This window comes from Salmo trutta, chromosome 1, assembly GCF_901001165.1.
Source record: "Salmo trutta chromosome 1, fSalTru1.1, whole genome shotgun sequence".
Taxonomy (NCBI): Eukaryota; Metazoa; Chordata; class Actinopteri; order Salmoniformes; family Salmonidae; genus Salmo; species Salmo trutta.
Genome location: NC_042957.1, coordinates 20,076,055 through 20,095,329, shown reverse-complemented (window position 1 = coordinate 20,095,329; position 19,275 = coordinate 20,076,055).

Genomic DNA, 19,275 nt, shown 5'->3' with positions numbered 1-19,275 from the left:
ATGTCAGGCACAGCATCCAACCTCTCCCCTCTCAAAAAGCCTCTGTATCCAACAAGAAGAAGAAATCTCAACATCGTACTCCTGACCTGCACACCACATGTACTTCAACAACACTGCCTCTTATGGTGTCTCCTCACGTCCCAAGGGCATTCCAAATTATGACTAGCCTGCTGTTTGTTTGGACAGAGTAGACTACACGTGATGTGTAGTCAGTTTACAGCAGAGGAAGCTGGTGGAAGGAGCTATAGGAGGACGGGCTCATTGTAATGGCTGAAATGGAATTAATGGAACGGTATCAAACACATCAAACACGTGGAACCCACATTCAGTCCATTCCAGCCATTACAATGAGCCCGTCCTCCTACAGCTCCTCCCACCAGCCTTCTCTGGTGTACAGCACACGTCAAGTGCTTTAACCATTCAAATGGCTCAAACAAAAATGGAATGTGATAGAAAAAGTGTGCTCTGTACTCATCACTGCACTCGGTTGCATGCCACCGCTTAATCTTACTGTTGCTCCTTTGGCTTGTGGACAAGCCAGGCTCTCCCTTTGGCCTGTATTCTCTTATATCACATCCATGTTGTTAGTCCTCTACACATCAATGGAAACTACTGAGCACACTTTTGCTTCTATTTATTTCCACAGTTCCTATGCTGATTTCTTGTCTCACAGCTTCAGTCAGCCTTGTGCTTGTAAGGCAGTTAGTGTATGATTTGTATTGTGTAGCCCTTCCTAACCCTGATGTCAAGAACAATGAGGCCATACTATGCGCCACATTGATGGATGCGTATAGGTCAATGTTAAATACTCATTGTGTATAAGGAAATAATTGCTGGGGCACTTGGTAAAATATAAAGACCACCATTCAAAGACTACAGATGGTAAATGGGGTGATTATCTGAGGTGTTACCTCCTAAATGGGTATTAAAGGTCATTAGAGCATCATGGCCTAGTGTTAATTATTGATCAGCCCTGCAGAGATAAGTCAATCAGGGAAGGGGGGAGCCAACATGCTGTGCTGTGAATGGTGTTCATGCTATCTTTCAATATCCTAGTCGGGATGGCCATTTACATAAAAAAACATTTAGTGTTATGGTTTTTGCTTAGTCCTTTGCCAAGTTGAATTGCCTTATTGTCAATCACCCGCTCTAGAAACCATTTGTGGCTCGGAATTCCCTTGCTTCCTAATCAGCTTCTAATGGATAATATTTGCCTTTCAAATGATCCTCCCTTTTCCCTGCATGTGATCTGCCATGTACTGGCCACATGCGTTCATGAAAATACACAGTTTTGAGGTAGATAGCTGAGAGCTAATTCAAAGCCTGGAACAAGCTGTGTGGGGCAATGATTAAGTAGAGAAGCTCATCTGGTTCCCCCATTGCATTATGGGTCATCGCGGTGGCAGCCTATCAGAAGAGTTGGATGTGTGGTTTATTGGGGGTGTGGCTTTCAGTTTGTTATTTTAGGCCAGCTAAGAGAGTGAATGTCATTCCAGTTAATCTGGTCTATTGTATTTGTTTTTCAAATTTAAAGTAGCTGTCCGGTGTTCCAGATTTCTATCATTTCTATAATTAATTACAATATCAGTGAAATAGTTCTTCCCCATTTTTGTTTGCTAAGTACATTAAATAGCAGCTTTTCTGTGTTTGAATGGTGTGGATGTATACAAATCAATAAAAATATTAATGACAAGTAAACAGCTGATTGGCCAGTTTAGTCAATGAGAAGTTCTGGACAAAAACATGACATCTATGAGGAAACATCTGTTTGAGATACAAGATTGAGGTGCGTTTTTTGAAAGTTGCTTTGGCCACAAATACGAGTGTAGAACAAGTAAACAACATTATTTGTGTATGAGTTATTAACAGATGTTATGAGCTTTTAAAAGTGAGATTTTGACTGGACATTTACTTTAAATGTGTACACTGTCAGACTCTATGATACTACTAAAGAGCCTGATAAGTTAAAGGTAGACTCAGCGATATGACGTAGATGCAGAAAGTAAACAGCATAGTGGGTCAATTTCTGCAACAACTAAGAGCGTTGAAGCGCGAGGCTCAACTCCTCCTCTGTTTTGGTCCCGTGGCTACCACGCTGTAACAGTGTGAAGCGAACCTGTGCACATGCACATATACTGTGTGTGACTATGTGAGAACAAATGTTGTTGTTTCTCGCTCAACGCAGTACCTCCGGTGATACTCGTAGCAATGTCATTTCGCTGAGTCTACCTTTAAGGTAGCCATTGTTTTGTCATGATATTGAGGTTACTAAATGTGAAGGTGTTCTGTACAATGTTTCAAAACATTATTTCAAGTTATTGCATAAACTTCATGTATTCATTTACAGGGGATTGATAGAATTGCTTGTAAACCAATTGAAGAAATTTGAAGAAATAATTTCAAAATAAAAAGTGAACTTGGAACAAGATGAAACAAATGGGTTGTATTTCCATTACATATGAGTTTCTATTTGTTATTTATTAGGTTTAACCAAAGGAGGTTACATATGAGTTTCTATTTGTTATTTATTAGGTTTAACCAAAGGAGGTTACATATGAGTTTCTATTTGTTATTTATTAGGTTTAACCAAAGGAGGTTACATATGAGTTTCTATTTGTTATTTATTAGGTTTAACCAAAGGAGGTTACATATGAGTTTCTATTTGTTATTTATTAGGTTTAACCAAAGGAGGTTACATATGAGTTTCTATTTGTTATTTATTAGGTTTAACCAAAGGAGGTTACATATGAGTTTCTATTTGTTATTTATTAGGTTTAACCAAAGGAGGTTACATATGAGTTTCTATTTGTTATTTATTAGGTTTAACCAAAGGAGGTTACATATGAGTTTCTATTTGTTATGTATTAGGTTTAACCAAAGGAGGTTACATATGAGTTTCTATTTGTTATTTATTAGGTTTAACCAAAGGAGGTTACATATGAGTTTCTATTTGTTATTTATTAGGTTTAACCAAAGGAGGTTACATATGAGTTTCTATTTGTTATTTATTAGGTTTAACCAAAGGAGGTTACATATGAGTTTCTATTTGTTATTTATTAGGTTTAACCAAAGGAGGTTACATATGAGTTTCTATTTGTTATTTATTAGGTTTAACCAAAGGAGGTTACATATGAGTTTCTATTTGTTATTTATTAGGTTTAACCAAAGGAGGTTACATATGAGTTTCTATTTGTTATTTATTAGGTTTAACCAAAGGAGGTTACATATGAGTTTCTATTTGTTATTTATTAGGTTTAACCAAAGGAGGTTACATATGAGTTTCTATTTGTTATTTATTAGGTTTAACCAAAGGAGGTTACATATGAGTTTCTATTTGTTATTTATTAGGTTTAACCAAAGGAGGTTACATATGAGTTTCTATTTGTTATTTATTAGGTTTAACCAAAGGAGGTTACATATGAGTTTCTATTTGTTATTTATTAGGTTTAACCAAAGGAGGTTACATATGAGTTTCTATTTGTTATGTATTAGGTTTAACCAAAGGAGGTTACATATGAGTTTCTATTTGTTATTTATTAGGTTTAACCAAAGGAGGTTACATATGAGTTTCTATTTGTTATTTATTAGGTTTAACCAAAGGAGGTTACATATGAGTTTCTATTTGTTATTATTAGGTTTAACCAAAGGAGGTTACATATGAGTTTCTATTTGTTATTTATTAGGTTTAACCAAAGGAGGTTACATATGAGTTTCTATTTGTTATTTATTAGGTTTAACCAAAGGAGGTTACATATGAGTTTCTATTTGTTATTTATTAGGTTTAACCAAAGGAGGTTACATATGAGTTTCTATTTGTTATTTATTAGGTTTAACCAAAGGAGGTTACATATGAGTTTCTATTTGTTATTTATTAGGTTTAACCAAAGGAGGTTACATATGAGTTTCTATTTGTTATTTATTAGGTTTAACCAAAGGAGGTTACATATGAGTTTCTATTTGTTATTTATTAGGTTTAACCAAAGGAGGTTACATATGAGTTTCTATTTGTTATTTATTAGGTTTAACCAAAGGAGGTTACATATGAGTTTCTATTTGTTATTTATTAGGTTTAACCAAAGGAGGTTACATATGAGTTTCTATTTGTTATGTATTAGGTTTAACCAAAGGAGGTTACATATGAGTTTCTATTTGTTATTTATTAGGTTTAACCAAAGGAGGTTACATATGAGTTTCTATTTGTTATTTATTAGGTTTAACCAAAGGAGGTTACATATGAGTTTCTATTTGTTATTTATTAGGTTTAACCAAAGGAGGTTACATATGAGTTTCTATTTGTTATTTATTAGGTTTAACCAAAGGAGGTTACATATGAGTTTCTATTGGTTATTTATTAGGTTTAACCAAAGGAGGTTACATATGAGTTTCTATTGGTTATTTATTAGGTTTAACCAAAGGAGGTTACATATGAGTTTCTATTTGTTATTTATTAGGTTTAACCAAAGGAGGTTACATATGAGTTTCTATTTGTTATTTATTAGGTTTAACCAAAGGAGGTTACATATGAGTTTCTATTTGTTATTTATTAGGTTTAACCAAAGGAGGTTACATATGAGTTTCTATTTGTTATTTATTAGGTTTAACCAAAGGAGGTTACATATGAGTTTCTATTTGTTATTTATTAGGTTTAACCAAAGGGTAAAGTAGGTTGAGTGTTGAAAGAAACTTGAAATATATGTTTGTTATAATGAAATATAACAGTTGGCATTTATCAAAATATTTTATTGAGAAAGCCTAACTAACTTATTTGATCCAAAGAGTAATTTTTTACAGTGCAAGCTCGTTCGGTGTTAATGCTTTTGTTGATCTTTACTGAACAAAAATATAAACAATGTCAAAGATTTTACTGAGTTACAGTTCATTTCAGGAAATCGGTTAATTGAAATTAATTCCTTAGGCCCTAATCTATGGATTTCACATGACTGGGAATACAGATACGCATCTGCATTCAAATTGCCATGTTGTCCATAGATTAAGAATGCCCATACTATAACCCCACCATGTTTATAACGTTGACATCAGCAAACCGCTCGCCCACACGACGCCAAACAAATAGTCTGCGATTGTGAGGCCAGTTGGACTTACTGCCAAATTCTCTTAAACGACATTGGAGGCAGCTTATGGTAGAGAAATTAACAATAAATTCTCTGGCAACAGCTCTGGTGGACATTCCTGCAGAATATTTGTTTACAAATTTTAAACCAGTGCAATGTAAAGTAATGCAGTTCTTATTTTGATTAATTTACCTACTTTCAACGAAAAATGAAATGTGATGTCGTTGAATCAACGCAAAAAGTCATCAATGTAAGGGAATTTTGTATTTTTTTCATCCTACTATTAACCTAAATCAAATGACAGGGTGCCATTTTTGGTTGATTTCACATTGAATTCACCTTAGTTGAGTGTAAATCATAACTAGATGTTGAACTGACGTCTGTGCCCAGTGGGACAAGATTTATCCATAACAGAATATAGGCTACATCAGATCTCAAGCTACCGCAAACAATGTTTCTCTGTTAGAAAAAATGATAATCTTTCATTTACAATCTGTAAAAACTATGAGAATAGGAAGGTTCAGAACTTTTGTGAAACATCACAGGACAGTTGAAAGATATATGGCAAATAGAAATCCAAACTGGATGGTGTTAATAGATAGATAGGAGGGGCTGAGGGTAGCTGTCAGATGGGATTAAAAACAAACAAAGATAACTATTGTAAAATACATTGTGTCCGTAAAATGTATATAGTATGTATAAGCTGAAAGTAGAAGCCTAAGTGTTGTTGTTCATTAGTTTACTCCAATTAGGGGAGGGGTGTTAGGGTTAGGGGAAAATAATGTATTTTTTAAAGATATACAGTACCAGTCAAAAGTTTGGACACACCTACTCATTCAAGGGTTTATACATTGTAGAATAATAGTGAAGACATCAAAACTATGAAATAACACATATGGAATCATGTAGTAACCAAAAAAGTGTTAAACAAATCAACTTCATTTGTGGAATTTCTTTCCTTCTTAATGCATTTGAACCAATCAGTTGTGTTGAGACAAGGTAGGGGTGGTATACAGAAGATAACCCTATATGGTGAAAGACCAAGTCCATATTATGGCAAGAACAGCTTAAATAAGCAAAGAGAAATGACAGTCCATCATTACTTTAAGACATGAAGTTCAGTCAATACAGAACATTTCAAGAACTTTGAACATTTCTTCAAGTGCAGTTGCAAAAACCATCAAGCGCTATGATAAAACTGGCTCTCATGAGGACTGCCACAGGAAAGGAAGACCCAGAGTTACCTCTGATGCAGAGGATAAGTTCATTAGAGTTAACTGCACCTCAGATTGCAGCCCAAATAAGAGTTCAAGTAACAGACACATCTCAACATCAACTGTTCAAAGGAGACTGTGTGAATCAGGCCTTCATGGTCGAATTGCTGCAAAGAAACTACTACTAAAGGACACCAATTAGAAGAAGAGACTTGCTGTGCCAAGAAACATGAAAAATGGACATTAGACTGTTGGAAATCTGTATTTTGGTCTGATGAGTCCAAATTTGAGATTTTGCGTTCCAACCGCCGTGTCTTTGTGAGAAGCAGAGTAGGTGAAAATCACTTTTCTTAACCAATCTCAAGATTAAATCCATTGACTCCAGTGAGTTATTTTCAATGTCTTTGTAATTCTAAATTTATTTTCTGAAACCTTTTGGCCTGTTCTGGTTCAGGATGACATCAGAAAGAAAATATGTCTATGTAGATACCAAATACGATCACTCAATATAAGTAGGCCCACATTTAACTGGAGTCTCGAGAGTTGATTTTCCCCAAGAATTTTCCTCACTCATTTAAGTCAGTGATTATGGTCCCAAATACCCTGTGCTGCTCATCAGTACGAGCCTACCTTCTCTGTGGTGTTGCTATGGTCCTAACCCAGAGACACAGGCTTCTGAAGCAGAACCACCCAGTGCAGCACACCACCAGGGAGGAAGAGCTGTTCAGTGTTCGCACACAACACACACAAGTCATGTAGGAAGAAAATAATGAGAAAGTTGAACAATGGTTCAGTCGAAAATCTATTCGGAAATCAATACCTTACAGGCACAGCCACCTTGTGCACACAGACCTATGATTTAGCTCTCACAACACAGGTAAGCTTGTCATGCAGCACTGAATAGTCTGTCCCCTGTACGCTGTGCAATAGGAAGTAGTGACTGTGTGTGAACAAATACATTACTGTTTTATATGGTCTTGACCCTTTGCTTTAATGACATGGATTGCTGGTTTTTTTTGTCCACCCTTGCTGTTGACTATGACCTTGATGTTCCATGTTTCCATTCAACCTATGGAGAACCTTGTGACCTTAGTCAGTAGATGGCCCCTTCAAAGCCTTAACAAGGCTATTGATTCCCTGTGAATGTTGTTGGCACCCTGAAAAGCAAACCTATCAGATGCACAGATACAATGTTCCAAAGGCTCAATCCCCCACTGTGTTCCTCTATGAATAATGCATCAAGGATGAGGCCTAATTTGGCTTTCGCTCTCCGCTGCACCATCTTGATCATCAATTGATCACGGTGGCTGACTGCATCTCTGGGGTAGTCATGTTACTGCATATGCTCAGTTGTGAATAATGTATGATTATTTCAATAGCGGTGTGTGGTAATTACTGTACCTATGTCAGTGTTACTGTGTTAGTTTTCCCCTGGAGAGAGAGGTGGCTGGCCAATCCTTATGGGAAGCCCTGTGCAACAGGACGGAGAGGTTATGGAGATGGTGCTATAGCTTCCTCTCAGTCATTTATTTCTACTTCATTTCAGGAAAGAGTCAGCCCCCTCTGATGTTGTCATACACTAACAATTTAACTTGGTGTCAGACTGCTTTTCCTGTTAATGTAAAACCTCTCTTTTTCTCTCTGTAGGTAAGTGGAAACATCATTTCCCACTCTCCCCATGTTACCCTGCTGTTGCGTGCCATTCTGACTGCTGTTGTGTGCCGTTCTGACTGCTGTTGCGTGCCATTCTGACTGCTGTTGTGTGCCATTCTGACTGCTGTTGCGTGCCATTCCTACTGCTGTTGTGTGCCATTCTGACTGCTGTTGCGTGCCATTCTGACTGCTGTTGTGTGCCATTCTGACTGCTGTTGTGTGCCATTCTGACTGCTGTTGCGTGCCATTCTGACTGCTGTTGCGTGCCATTCTGACTGCTGTTGCGTGCCATTCTGACTGCTGTTGTGTGCCATTCTGACTGCTGTTGCGTGCCATTCTGACTGCTGTTGTGCGTGCCATTCTGACTGCTGTTGTGTGCCATTCTGACTGCTGTTGCGTGCCGTTCTGACTGCTGTTGCGTGCCGTTCTGACTGCTGTTGCGTGCCATTCTGACTGCTGTTGTGTGCCGTTCTGACTGCTGTTGTGTGCTGTTCTGACTGCTGTTGTGTGCCGTTCTGACTGCTGTTGTGTGCCGTTCTGACTGCTGTTGTGTGCCGTTCTGACTGCTGTTGTGTGCCATTCTGACTGCTGTTGTGTGCCATTCTGACTGCTGTTGTGTGCCGTTCTGACTGCTGTTGTGTGCCGTTCTGACTGCTGTTGTGTGCCGTTCTGACTGCGGTGAGTGCCTGCTGCTGCATTGGAGATGCAGTACTTCCTAGAACCTGTGTGAAATCATTTGTAGAACAATATAATTTATTTCACTATTTTCATTTTTCAATTGCTTCAGTTCGAAGGCGTTGGCATTCAAGCAATAAGCATATCTGCCCTTTCAGATGCGCAGCTCAGATCACAATTAAACCAGATGCCAAAAGTATCATTTACATGTAAATTAGTTTTCTCCAAGGTCAGTATCAAGATTACCCTCAACAGTGAATTGTAATGTATTTTGCGGGTTGCTGTAAGCCTCTTTTTCAGTGCTGATAGGCACCTAATATTCCTGTCTGTGCCCTGCGCTGTATGGATGCATTTCAATGGGGTTTGGGAGTTGGTCATTGAATGTGGCTTTGATGTGTCATTGTTGTCACTGTTCTAGACTGGTATTGTGCTTATCTAATCCACTTCTGTGGTCTTGTTCTTCACCTTAGTGTAGCCCATACTGTATTTCTCTTCCTTTGAGAAGAGTGATGTTGTGAAAGTCCATGTCCTTCTGAGGGGAAGCAATTGTAAAGCTTCTCATGTGTCTACATCTCAGACGACACAGCTGAGGACGTTTGTTTGACACTAGATGTTTCATTATTTGATTGGGTTTCCACTGACATTCAGAGGACCGGCCACCAATGACATTCCGTAAATGTTAGTGCGTTTGTCAAAATGTGACCTTGGACGAAATGGAATCAGCAGGGGATGTATAATGCATATAAATGGCAAAGGAAACTGAGCCAGGGACAAAGCCAGGGCGTGTCAATATTGTGGATTCTATGATGGGTGGATGAGGGTGGAGACCCAATATCATGGGGTCCTGAAGGACAGACTAGGGAGGTGATGTAAAGCCTTATAGAATAACATAACTCACTTAGAAACCTTCCTTTTCTTTGACTCTCTTGAGCCTGGTCTCACAGACACAAGCACACACACGCTCTCCACCCATCAGCTGTCAGGATGGAGTGAAAGTGGGAAGCGGTTGATGGATGGCTGATTCCAGAAGAGAGGAGGTGTGTGTACACACATGTACCTTGTGCGTACTGCTAATCCAGATTTTGACATTTTGGCTCTACAGGGAAAGAGATATCTTCGATTTTTGATCCATATAAACTGCCCAGTAAAATAATTAGCTGTGATTATAGCCTCTTAATCAGTGTTGGGGAAGCTAATCTGAAAATATAGTTTACCAAGCTACCAGTTACTTCACACTGGAAGAAGTTAAGCTATGCTAAAGCTACCCTTAAGAAAAATATAGTTAAAGGTGCAATATTCAGAAATCGCTACGCCTTTTCCTGGTTGCTAAAAATCGAATAGTTTGCCTAATTTCAGTTTGTGACAAAACAAGCAATTTTTTTGTAGAGAATCATTGTATTTTATTTTTTCGGTTTTTGTTTCACCTTTATTTAACCAGGTAGGCTAGTTGAGAACAAGTTCTCATTTACAACTGCGACCTGACCAAGATAAAGCAAAGCAGTGTGACAAACAACAACACAGAGTTACACATGGAATAAACAAGCGTACAGTCAATAACACAATAGAGAAAAAAAAGAAAGTCTATATACAGTGTGTGCAAATGACGTGAGGAGGTAAGGCAATAAATAGGCCATAGGAGCGAAGTAATTACAGTTTAGCAAATTAACACTGGAGTGATAGATGAGCAGATGATGATGTACAAGTAGAAATACTGGTGTGCAAAAGAGCAGAAAAGTAAATAAAAACAGTATGGGGATGAGGTAGGTAGATTGGGTGGGTTATATACAGATGGACTATGTACAGCTGCAGCGATCGGTTAGCTGCTCAGATAGCTGATGATTAAAGCTAGTGAGGGAAATATAAGTCTCCAGCTTCAGCGATTTTTGCAATTCGTTCCAGTCATTGGCAGCGGAAGGAAAGGCGGCCAAGGAAGGTGTTGGCTTTTGGGATAACCAGTGAGATATACCTGCTGGAGCGTGTGCTACGGGTGGGTGTTGTTATCGTGACCAGTGAGCTGAGATAAGGCGGAGCTTTACCTAGCATAGACTTATAGATGACCTGGAGCCAGTGGGTCTGGCGACGAATATGTAGCGAGGGCCAGTCGACTAGAGCATACAGGTCGCAGTGGTGGGTGGTATAAGGGGCTTGGGTGACAAAACGGATGGCACTGTGATAGACTGCATCCAGTTTGCTGAGTAGATTATTGGAAGCTATTTTGTAAATGACATCGCCAAAGTCGAGGATCGGTAGGATAGTCAGTTTTACGAGGGTATGTTTGGCGGCGTGAGTGAAGGAGGCTTTGTTACAAAATAGGAAGCCGATTTGAGATTTAAGTTTGGATTGGAGATGTTTAATATGAGTCTGGAAGAAGAGTTTACAGTCTAACCAGACACCTAGGTATTTGTAGTTGTCCCCATATTCTATGTCAGAACCGTCCAGAATAGTGATGCTAGTCGGGCGGGCGGGTGCGGGCAGTGAACGGTTGAAAAGCATGCATTTGGTTTTACTAGCGTTTAAGAGCAGTTGGAGGCCACGGAAGGAGTGTTGTATGGCATTGAAGCTCGTTGGGAGGTTAGTTAACATGTTGGGGCTAGGGGGCAGTATTTGCACGGCCGGATAAAAAACGTACCCGATTTAATCTGGTTACTACTCTTGCCCAGAAACGAGAATATGCATATATAGTAGATTTGGATAGACAACACTCTAAAGTTTCTAAAACTGTTTGAATGGTGTCTGTGAGTAAAACAGAACTCATATGGCAGGCCAAAACCTGAGAAGATTCCATACAGGAAGTGCCCTGTCTGACAATTTGTTCTCCTTCTGTGGCATCTCTATCGAAAATACAGCATCTCTGCTGTAACGTGCCATTTTCTAAGGCTTCCATTGGCTCTCAGAGGGCGCCAGAAAGTGGAATGACGTCTCTCCAGTCTCTGGGCGAAAAACAGCAGGAGATTTTGTGAGTGGTCAGGCTGAGAACAGTGACACTGGAGATGCGCATTCATGTGAATTCTCCATGTTTTTCTTTCTCTCTTTGAATGAATACAACGTCGCCCGGTTGGAATATTATCGCTATTTTACGAGAAAAATAGCATAAAAATTGATTTTAAACAGCGTTTGACATGCTTCGAAGTATTTGAATATAACTATGGATTATTTGGAACCAAAACAACATTTGTTGTTGAAGTAGAAGTCCTGGGAGTGCATTCTGACAAAGAACAGCAAAGGTAATCCAATTTTTCTTATAGTAAATCTGAGTTTGGTGAGGGCCAAACTTGGTGGGTGTCAAATTAGCTAGCCATGATGGCCGGGCTATGTACTCAGAATATTGCAAAATGTTCTTTCGCCAAAAAGCTATTTTAAAATCTGACACCGCGATTGCATAAAGGAGGTCTGCATCTATAATTCTTTAAATAATTGTTATGTATTTTGTGAACGTTAATCGTGAGTAATTTAGTAAATTCACCGGAAGTTTTCGGTGGGAATGCTAGTTCTGAACATCACATGCTAATGTAAAAAGCTGGTTTTTGATATAAATATGAACTTGATTGAACAAAACATGCATGTATTGTATAACATAATGTCCTAGGAGTGTTACCTGATGAAGATCATCAAAGGTTAGTGCTGCATTTAGCTGTGGTTTTGGTTTTTGTGACGTGTATGCTTGCTTTGAAAATGGCTGTGTGATAATTTTTGGCAGGGTACTCTCCTGACATAATCTAATGTTTTGCTTTCGCTGTATAGCCTTTTTTGAAATCGGACACTGTGGTTAGATTAACAAGAGACTTGTCTTTAAAATGGTGTAAAATAGTGATATGTTTGAGAAATTGAAGTTATAGCATTTTTGAGGTATTTGTATTTCACGCAAACGTTCCACCTTGCCCAGGGAGTTTAAAATAAATATGAAGATGAACACATACCACGCTGCACCTTCGTCTACTCCTTTGGACAACCGTTACAGAAGATCCCACCACCAAAGGACCAAGCAGCGTGGGCAGGATGACTGGACCTGGGAGGAAATCCTGGATGAGGCAGGACCCTGGAAAAGGCCTGGGAAGTATCGTCGTCCGCAAGAGGAGATAAAGGCAGCGAAAGCGGAACGCCGATACTGGGAGGAACAGGCAAGGCAACAACGGAAGCCCGAGAGGCAGCGGCAAAAAAAATTGGGGGGGGGGGGGGGCACACAGGGAGATTGGCGAAGTCAGGGTTGAGATCTGAGCCAACTCCCCGTGCTTACCGTGGGGAGCGAGTGACCGAGCAAGCACCGTGTTATGCGGTGATGCGCACTGTGTCGCCAGTGCCCACTCACAGCCCGGTGCGTTCGGTGCAAGCTCCTCACCATTGCCATGCTAGAGTTGGCCGTCAGCCAGGAAGAAGTGTGCCGGCTCAGCGTTCCTGGTCTCCAGTGCGTCTCTTCGGCCCAGGTTATCTTGCGCCAGCTCTACGCACGGTATCCCCTGTTCACCAGCACAAAACAGTTCGTCCTGTGCCAGCGCTCCGCCCTTGCTGGGCTAAAATAACCATCCAGCCAGGACGGGGTGTGCCAGCCCTAAGCTCCAGACCTCCAGTGCGCCTCCACGGCCCAGTATACCCTGTGCCTGCTCTGCGCACCCAGTCTCCTGTGCGTCTACCCAGTCCGGTGAGACCGGTTCCAGCTCCACGTAGGAAGCCTCCAGTGATGATCTGTGGTCCGAAGCCTCCAGTGATGATCCATGGCACGAAGCTTCCAGTGATGATCCATGGCCCGGAGCCTGTAGGGATGATCCATGGCACGAAGCCTCCAGTGATGATCCATGGCCCGGAGCCTGTAGAGATGATCCATGGCACGAAGCCTCCAGTGATAATCCATGGCCCGGAGCCTCCAGTGATGATCCATGGCACAAAGCCTCCAGTGATGGTCCATGGCGCGGAACCTGTAGTGATGATCCATGGCACGGAGCCTGCAGCGACGGTCCCCAGTCCGGAACCTACAGCGATGCTCTCCAGTCCAGCCTTCAGCGACGCTCCCCAGTCCAGAGCCTCCAGCGACGCTCCCCAGTCCGGAGCCTCCAGCGACGCTCCCCAGTCCGGAGCCTCCAGCGACGCTCCCCAGTCCGGAGCCTCCAGCGACGCTCCCCAGTCCGGAGCCTCCAGCAACGCTCCCCAGTCCGGAGCCTCCTGAGACGGTCTGCAGCCCGGAGTCTTCAGCGACGGTCTGCAGCCCCGAGTCTTCAGCGGCGGTCTGCAGCCCCGAGTCTGCAGCCCCGAGTCTTCAGCGGCGGTCTGCAGCCCCGAGTCTTCAGCGGCGGTCTGCAGCCCCGAGTCTTCAGCGGCGGTCTGCAGCCCAGAGTCTTCAGCGGCGGTCTGCAGCCCAGAGTCTTCAGCGGCGGCCTGCAGCCCAGAGTCTTCAGCGGCGGTCGGCAGTTCAGAGCCTCCGGCGATGATCCACGGTCTGGTTCCTCCGGCGACACAGAAGCGGGGGGATCAGCGGGCGGTGTGGGGGCTACGCCCCGAACCAGAGCCGCCACCAAGTATAGATGCCCACCCGGACCCTCCCCTATAGGTTCAGGTTTGCAGCTGGGAGTCCACACCTTTGGGGGGGGGGGGGGGGAGATGGTTTATTTCTCTATTTTGTTAGGTCAGGGTGTGGGGTGGGCATTCTATGGTTTATATTTCTATGTTTTGGCCAGGTATGGTTTCCAATCAGAGGCAGCTGCCTATCGTTGTCTCTGATTGGGAACAATACTTAGGCAGCCCTTTTCCCTCCTTGAGTTGTGAGATCTTATTTTTGTACTGCTTTGTGAAGCCTGCAAGACGTGACGGTCGTTTTCCATTGTTATTTATTTTGTTAAGTGTTCAGAGTTAAAATAAATATGAAGATGAACACATACCACGCTGCACCTTGGTCTACTCCTTTGGACAATCGTTACAATAACCCAAAATACTGTATACTCTGCTGTTTGAAGCTGGTGTACAAAATCAAAATTGAAAGACGCACAAAACTAAACTTAAGAATGGGAAGCACGGAAATAGCACACATAGAATTGATATACAATTTTTTTTAAACTTGCTTTCAATTGGAAGGACAGATCTATAAATCATATTCTATGTGAATTTGGTCAGGGTTGCTCAAAAAGTTACATATTGCAGCTTTAACTTAAAGGACAAGTTTGCTTTTTACAACTAAATCTTTATTTTTCACTTTTTTGCCCCCGTACTGCACAACAAAGATGAGGAAGTGAATTTCTGGTTGGGGTACATTTCTCAAAAACAAGTGAAATCACAAAAAAGGTGTTTGGAACATTCTGTAACATGCGATTTGCATACAACATTGAGATTTGGTTGCAAAGGCAAAATTCTCCTTTAACTGAAGTTACTTTGAAAAGTAGTTCACTACATCCAAACTACTTCGTGAAAAATGTTCATATCTAAATCTGAAATGTCATAGAATTCAAATTGCAAGAAGTCAGATGTTAATATATTATTTATCCCGTGTGGCTCAGTTGGTAGAGCATGGTGTTTGCAACGCCAGGGTTGTGGGTTCGATTCCCACGGGGGACCAGTACGGGGGAAAAAATGTATGAAATGAATGCATTCACTACTATAAGTCGCTCTGGATAAGAGCGTCTGCTAAATGACTAAAATGTAAATTTAGCCTATCATGAAAAATGATGTTCCAAAGTCTCATGCCAAAAAAGAAAGGAAATTCTTGCCTACACCCATATTTTATTTTTGCCAAAAAAGCTGTGTGTTATTCCAGTAGTTAGCTACATGGCAAAAAAAGTTATTAACTACTGAAAAGACTACTAAGATTTCAATTTAGTTAATCTACCACCAAGCTACTGCAAAATGTTGTTTAATTACTAGTTGAACTCGTTAAATTACTAGTTCACTACTCCCCAACACTGCTCTTGATAATGCACACATTACATGATGTTTGAAAGCAAATGTGTTGTATGTTTAATGACGTCACATGAGGTTCGATATCAAAATCAACTCTATCAAACTGAAGTACATTTGACACTGGTGCACAACACACCCCATAGAGAGGTAGCTAGGCCCACCATTAGATGTGTTTGACACAGGAAGAATTACATCTAAATGGACTGCTAGAGAATAGATAACATGTTGATAGATGGGGCTGAGTATATTCTAGAAGATCTGTCGGACATGCCCTCTCTCTCCAGTCTGGCCCTCGGGAGGCAGGGGATTTTCTCCTGTGTGATTGTGCATATTTTATCCACCTCCACATGGAGCCGACAGATCAGGTGTAAATAACTGTTCCTCTTCAGAGAAGGGCCTTTTATGACCGGTGACAGAGCTGATAGTGGCAGCTTTAATTAAATAAGCCTCTTTATACTCCTGGACTCTTTCACATGCCGATCCTCTTTCTGTCGACTAACTGTCCATGGTGCATAATGCGATAGGACTGGGAAAAGAAAACAAGGACAGGGCTATTATAAACATTCCAATGCATGGCTATTTTTAGAGCTTCGTATCATTATACACTGAACGTGTTCTTTCACTGCCAACATGTACTTGGCTGCATTTAGACCGGGATCTCTGTACAGTACATGTCGTTTTGGAGACTTCAAAGTAGTATTCCCGGGGGACACAAATCAGAGTCTGTTGAAGTCGTTGACTGTGAAGCGTTCGTCCCCACAATAGTACTACAGTATCATTGGTCTCCCTTCCCCTTTCCAGCCCATACTTTCTGTGAAGCATAGATGACACTCTCTGGCACACATCCTAGCCAATGGCTGACTCAGCAGTCTTAATGTACTCTTACCATGCGCAAAACATGTTGGAAGGGCAGAGTTTGTCTGAGTCATGATGCGTATCCTTTCTAGTGTTCTCTGCTGTCAGTGCCTCATACGCTACTGGATCCTCGCAATAATAATCAGTTAGCGATAGCTGTTCATTTCACTGAAAATCTAATCATGAAAGACTCCTCAATTCTTTATAAACATTAAGGTCAATACAGCCAATGTCACGAATCCCACCGAAGGCGGTTCCCCTTCCTGTTCGGGCGGTGCTTGGCGGTCGTCATCACCGGTCTACTAGCGGCCACTGATCCCTTTTTCCCTTTTCGGTTGGTTGGGTCTGATTGTTTTCACCTGTTCCTTGTTGGGGTTTGATTAGGAGCTATTTAAGCTGGAAATGCCCACTTGCTGTTGTGCGGGCTTGTTTCTCCTGTGGATGTGTTTATTTGCGTTTACGCTGTACTGTAGTGGGCTCTGTTTTGGCACGGTCTGGGTTTTGCGCCTAGTGTATTTGGCGTGACCGTATTCAGTCCTGTATTAAATTGCATTCGTCCTACCCTCTGCTCTTTGCGCCTGATTCCTGCAACCACGCGTTACAGCCAAGTCAGAAATGGGGTATATTATTTTGGGATTTTCTTTTCCTTAAGCTAGCCACAGCTGCAACAGCCATTGAAGTAATCCCTTTAGATAGAATACTTATTTTTGAAACAGACTCAGGCGTTGTTGCACTCAAGGCAGTGTTTAAGAATAAGACCAATATTTCACTCTCCACTTTGACGGAAAAAAACAACAACAAAGAAATGCAGAGAAGTATGAAATTGTTCATTTGAAAACAGGGAAAATTACTTTTCTTTTCAAGAATGTGGAATACGTTGCCTTCAGCGAGTGACCTCTTTTTTGCATACATAAATACATCATACATTAGGATATGGGGTTAGGTGAAAGACCATTACAAATATCCCAACATTGGTTTTTCCTCAGAAGACAAATGTGATGCACTACTTAATGGCTTAGTTGGAGGAAGAACCCTCAAAATGTCAACAACGCCATCTATGTGAGATGCCAGACTGGAGAAACTCACTGAGTTATATCAGCACATCAGCCTAAACCAGAAGCCCTGCCATTTGAATGCATGGGACAGCCTGCAGCAAAGCATTTCTTCATGCATTTAAATAGGAATATTATTAAAATGATGGATATGTCCTATTTGTAGGCCTGATGATCCGTCAGTCTGTTAACTGTTCCATATCCAACTGAATATCTGTCTGTAATTGGTTAGAGGGTGTTGAATCTGTGTCTTTGATTGGTTCGGGTTCTGAATGTGTGTATGTGATTGGTTAGGGTTCTGAATGTGTGTCTGTAATTGGTTAGAGAGTGCTGAATCTGTGTCTGCTTGGTTAGGGTTCTTAATGTGTGTCTGTGATTGGTTAGGGTTCTGAATCTGAGTCTATAGTTGGTTACATTTAACCCTCTAAGTGATAGTACCCAAAGCATTTATTATAAATCTCTTAACGGAACCTCCTCTTGCACTCTTACAGATAAACCATAATAGTAGTCATGTTGAAAGAAGACAGAGAGTGTGTAGCCTACAGACGTTGTATCGACGCCATCAGCCAACTCGTACGATCAAACCTTGTCCTGGAAAATGTAGAGACACTACTCTGGCCTACTTCATGAACTTCAGCCAAGAAACAAGAGGAAAGTTCTGATTTAAAAAAAGCCTGAAAAGTTTTTGTCAGCTAGTAGTACTACACAACCCCGGTCCCTAAAGGCTGTGTGTGTGAGAGCTCCACCAGACTGTTCAAATCCATTCCTTTGCTTAATCATGCAGCATGTTTAAAGCAGCTTAGTTGAGCAGAAAATGTGATATTAAACACATTAAAGTAATTCGACCAGGGCTCTCCAACCTTGTTTCTGGAGATCTAATCTAGTACACCTGATGGTTGATAAACTGAACCAGGTTAGTTACAACTGGGGTTGGAGCAAAAACCTACAGGACAGTAGCTCTCCAGGAACAGGGTTGGAGACCCCTGCATTAGACTCAAACAGGTGCTCAAAGAGGTGCTCAAATATATTAGGTAGTGTAGGAGATGAGATCACACACAGATTTATGAGTTTTTTTTAAAAGTTGGTGAGGTGCTGAATGTATGATGAATTGCTAAAACTTGAAGGCATCAATGAGAGCATAATTTCTGTCTGCCAATGACTAGACCTATAGCCAATTCAAAAACACACTGGCTTGTAGTATTTGTGATAGTTAATTGATTTCAGTTAATTACGCTAATTATGGATGCTTTTCAATTGTAGCGTCACTTATAGAGGAACAGAATAGAAAAGGCTAGACTATATGGTCAGTTCTAGACAAGAGAGGGTGATATCTGCCGCCGTGTCCGATAGCTTACTGTCAAGCCACTGAATTGCCTACAAGTCCGTTATTCAATTACTAAAAGTGGCCTTGGAGAGACAGTGTGTGAGTGTAGTAGTGTAGTCCTCACTGTAATACACTGAGGGTGACAACACTACCTGGTAATGTAATAAGGAGAATGTGGAGGATACACACACACACCCACACACACACAGACCAAAACAAAACACAATGGCAGTCATTTTAATCAGCACATCTCCTCCCAGCTGAAATCAATACAGTCTGCTGTAGTAGCGTCCGTGGCACTGTTCCATGGGGCCCTATTATTGGCCGAACAAAACCCGCCTGAAATCCCTCTATCCCATTTATGTGACCCTGTATTACCTCAGAGTTTTTATCTTTGTATTTATTCAGTTGTTGATTTCCATTCCAGAGGTCTGTCTCTTCCCTATTTACCAAATCAATACTCACTCTTCTGTGTATTATTTTTTATATATATATATACACACATTCTGTTGTATATATGTCTGCTTTTAACTGCTTTTATTAGCCTTTAT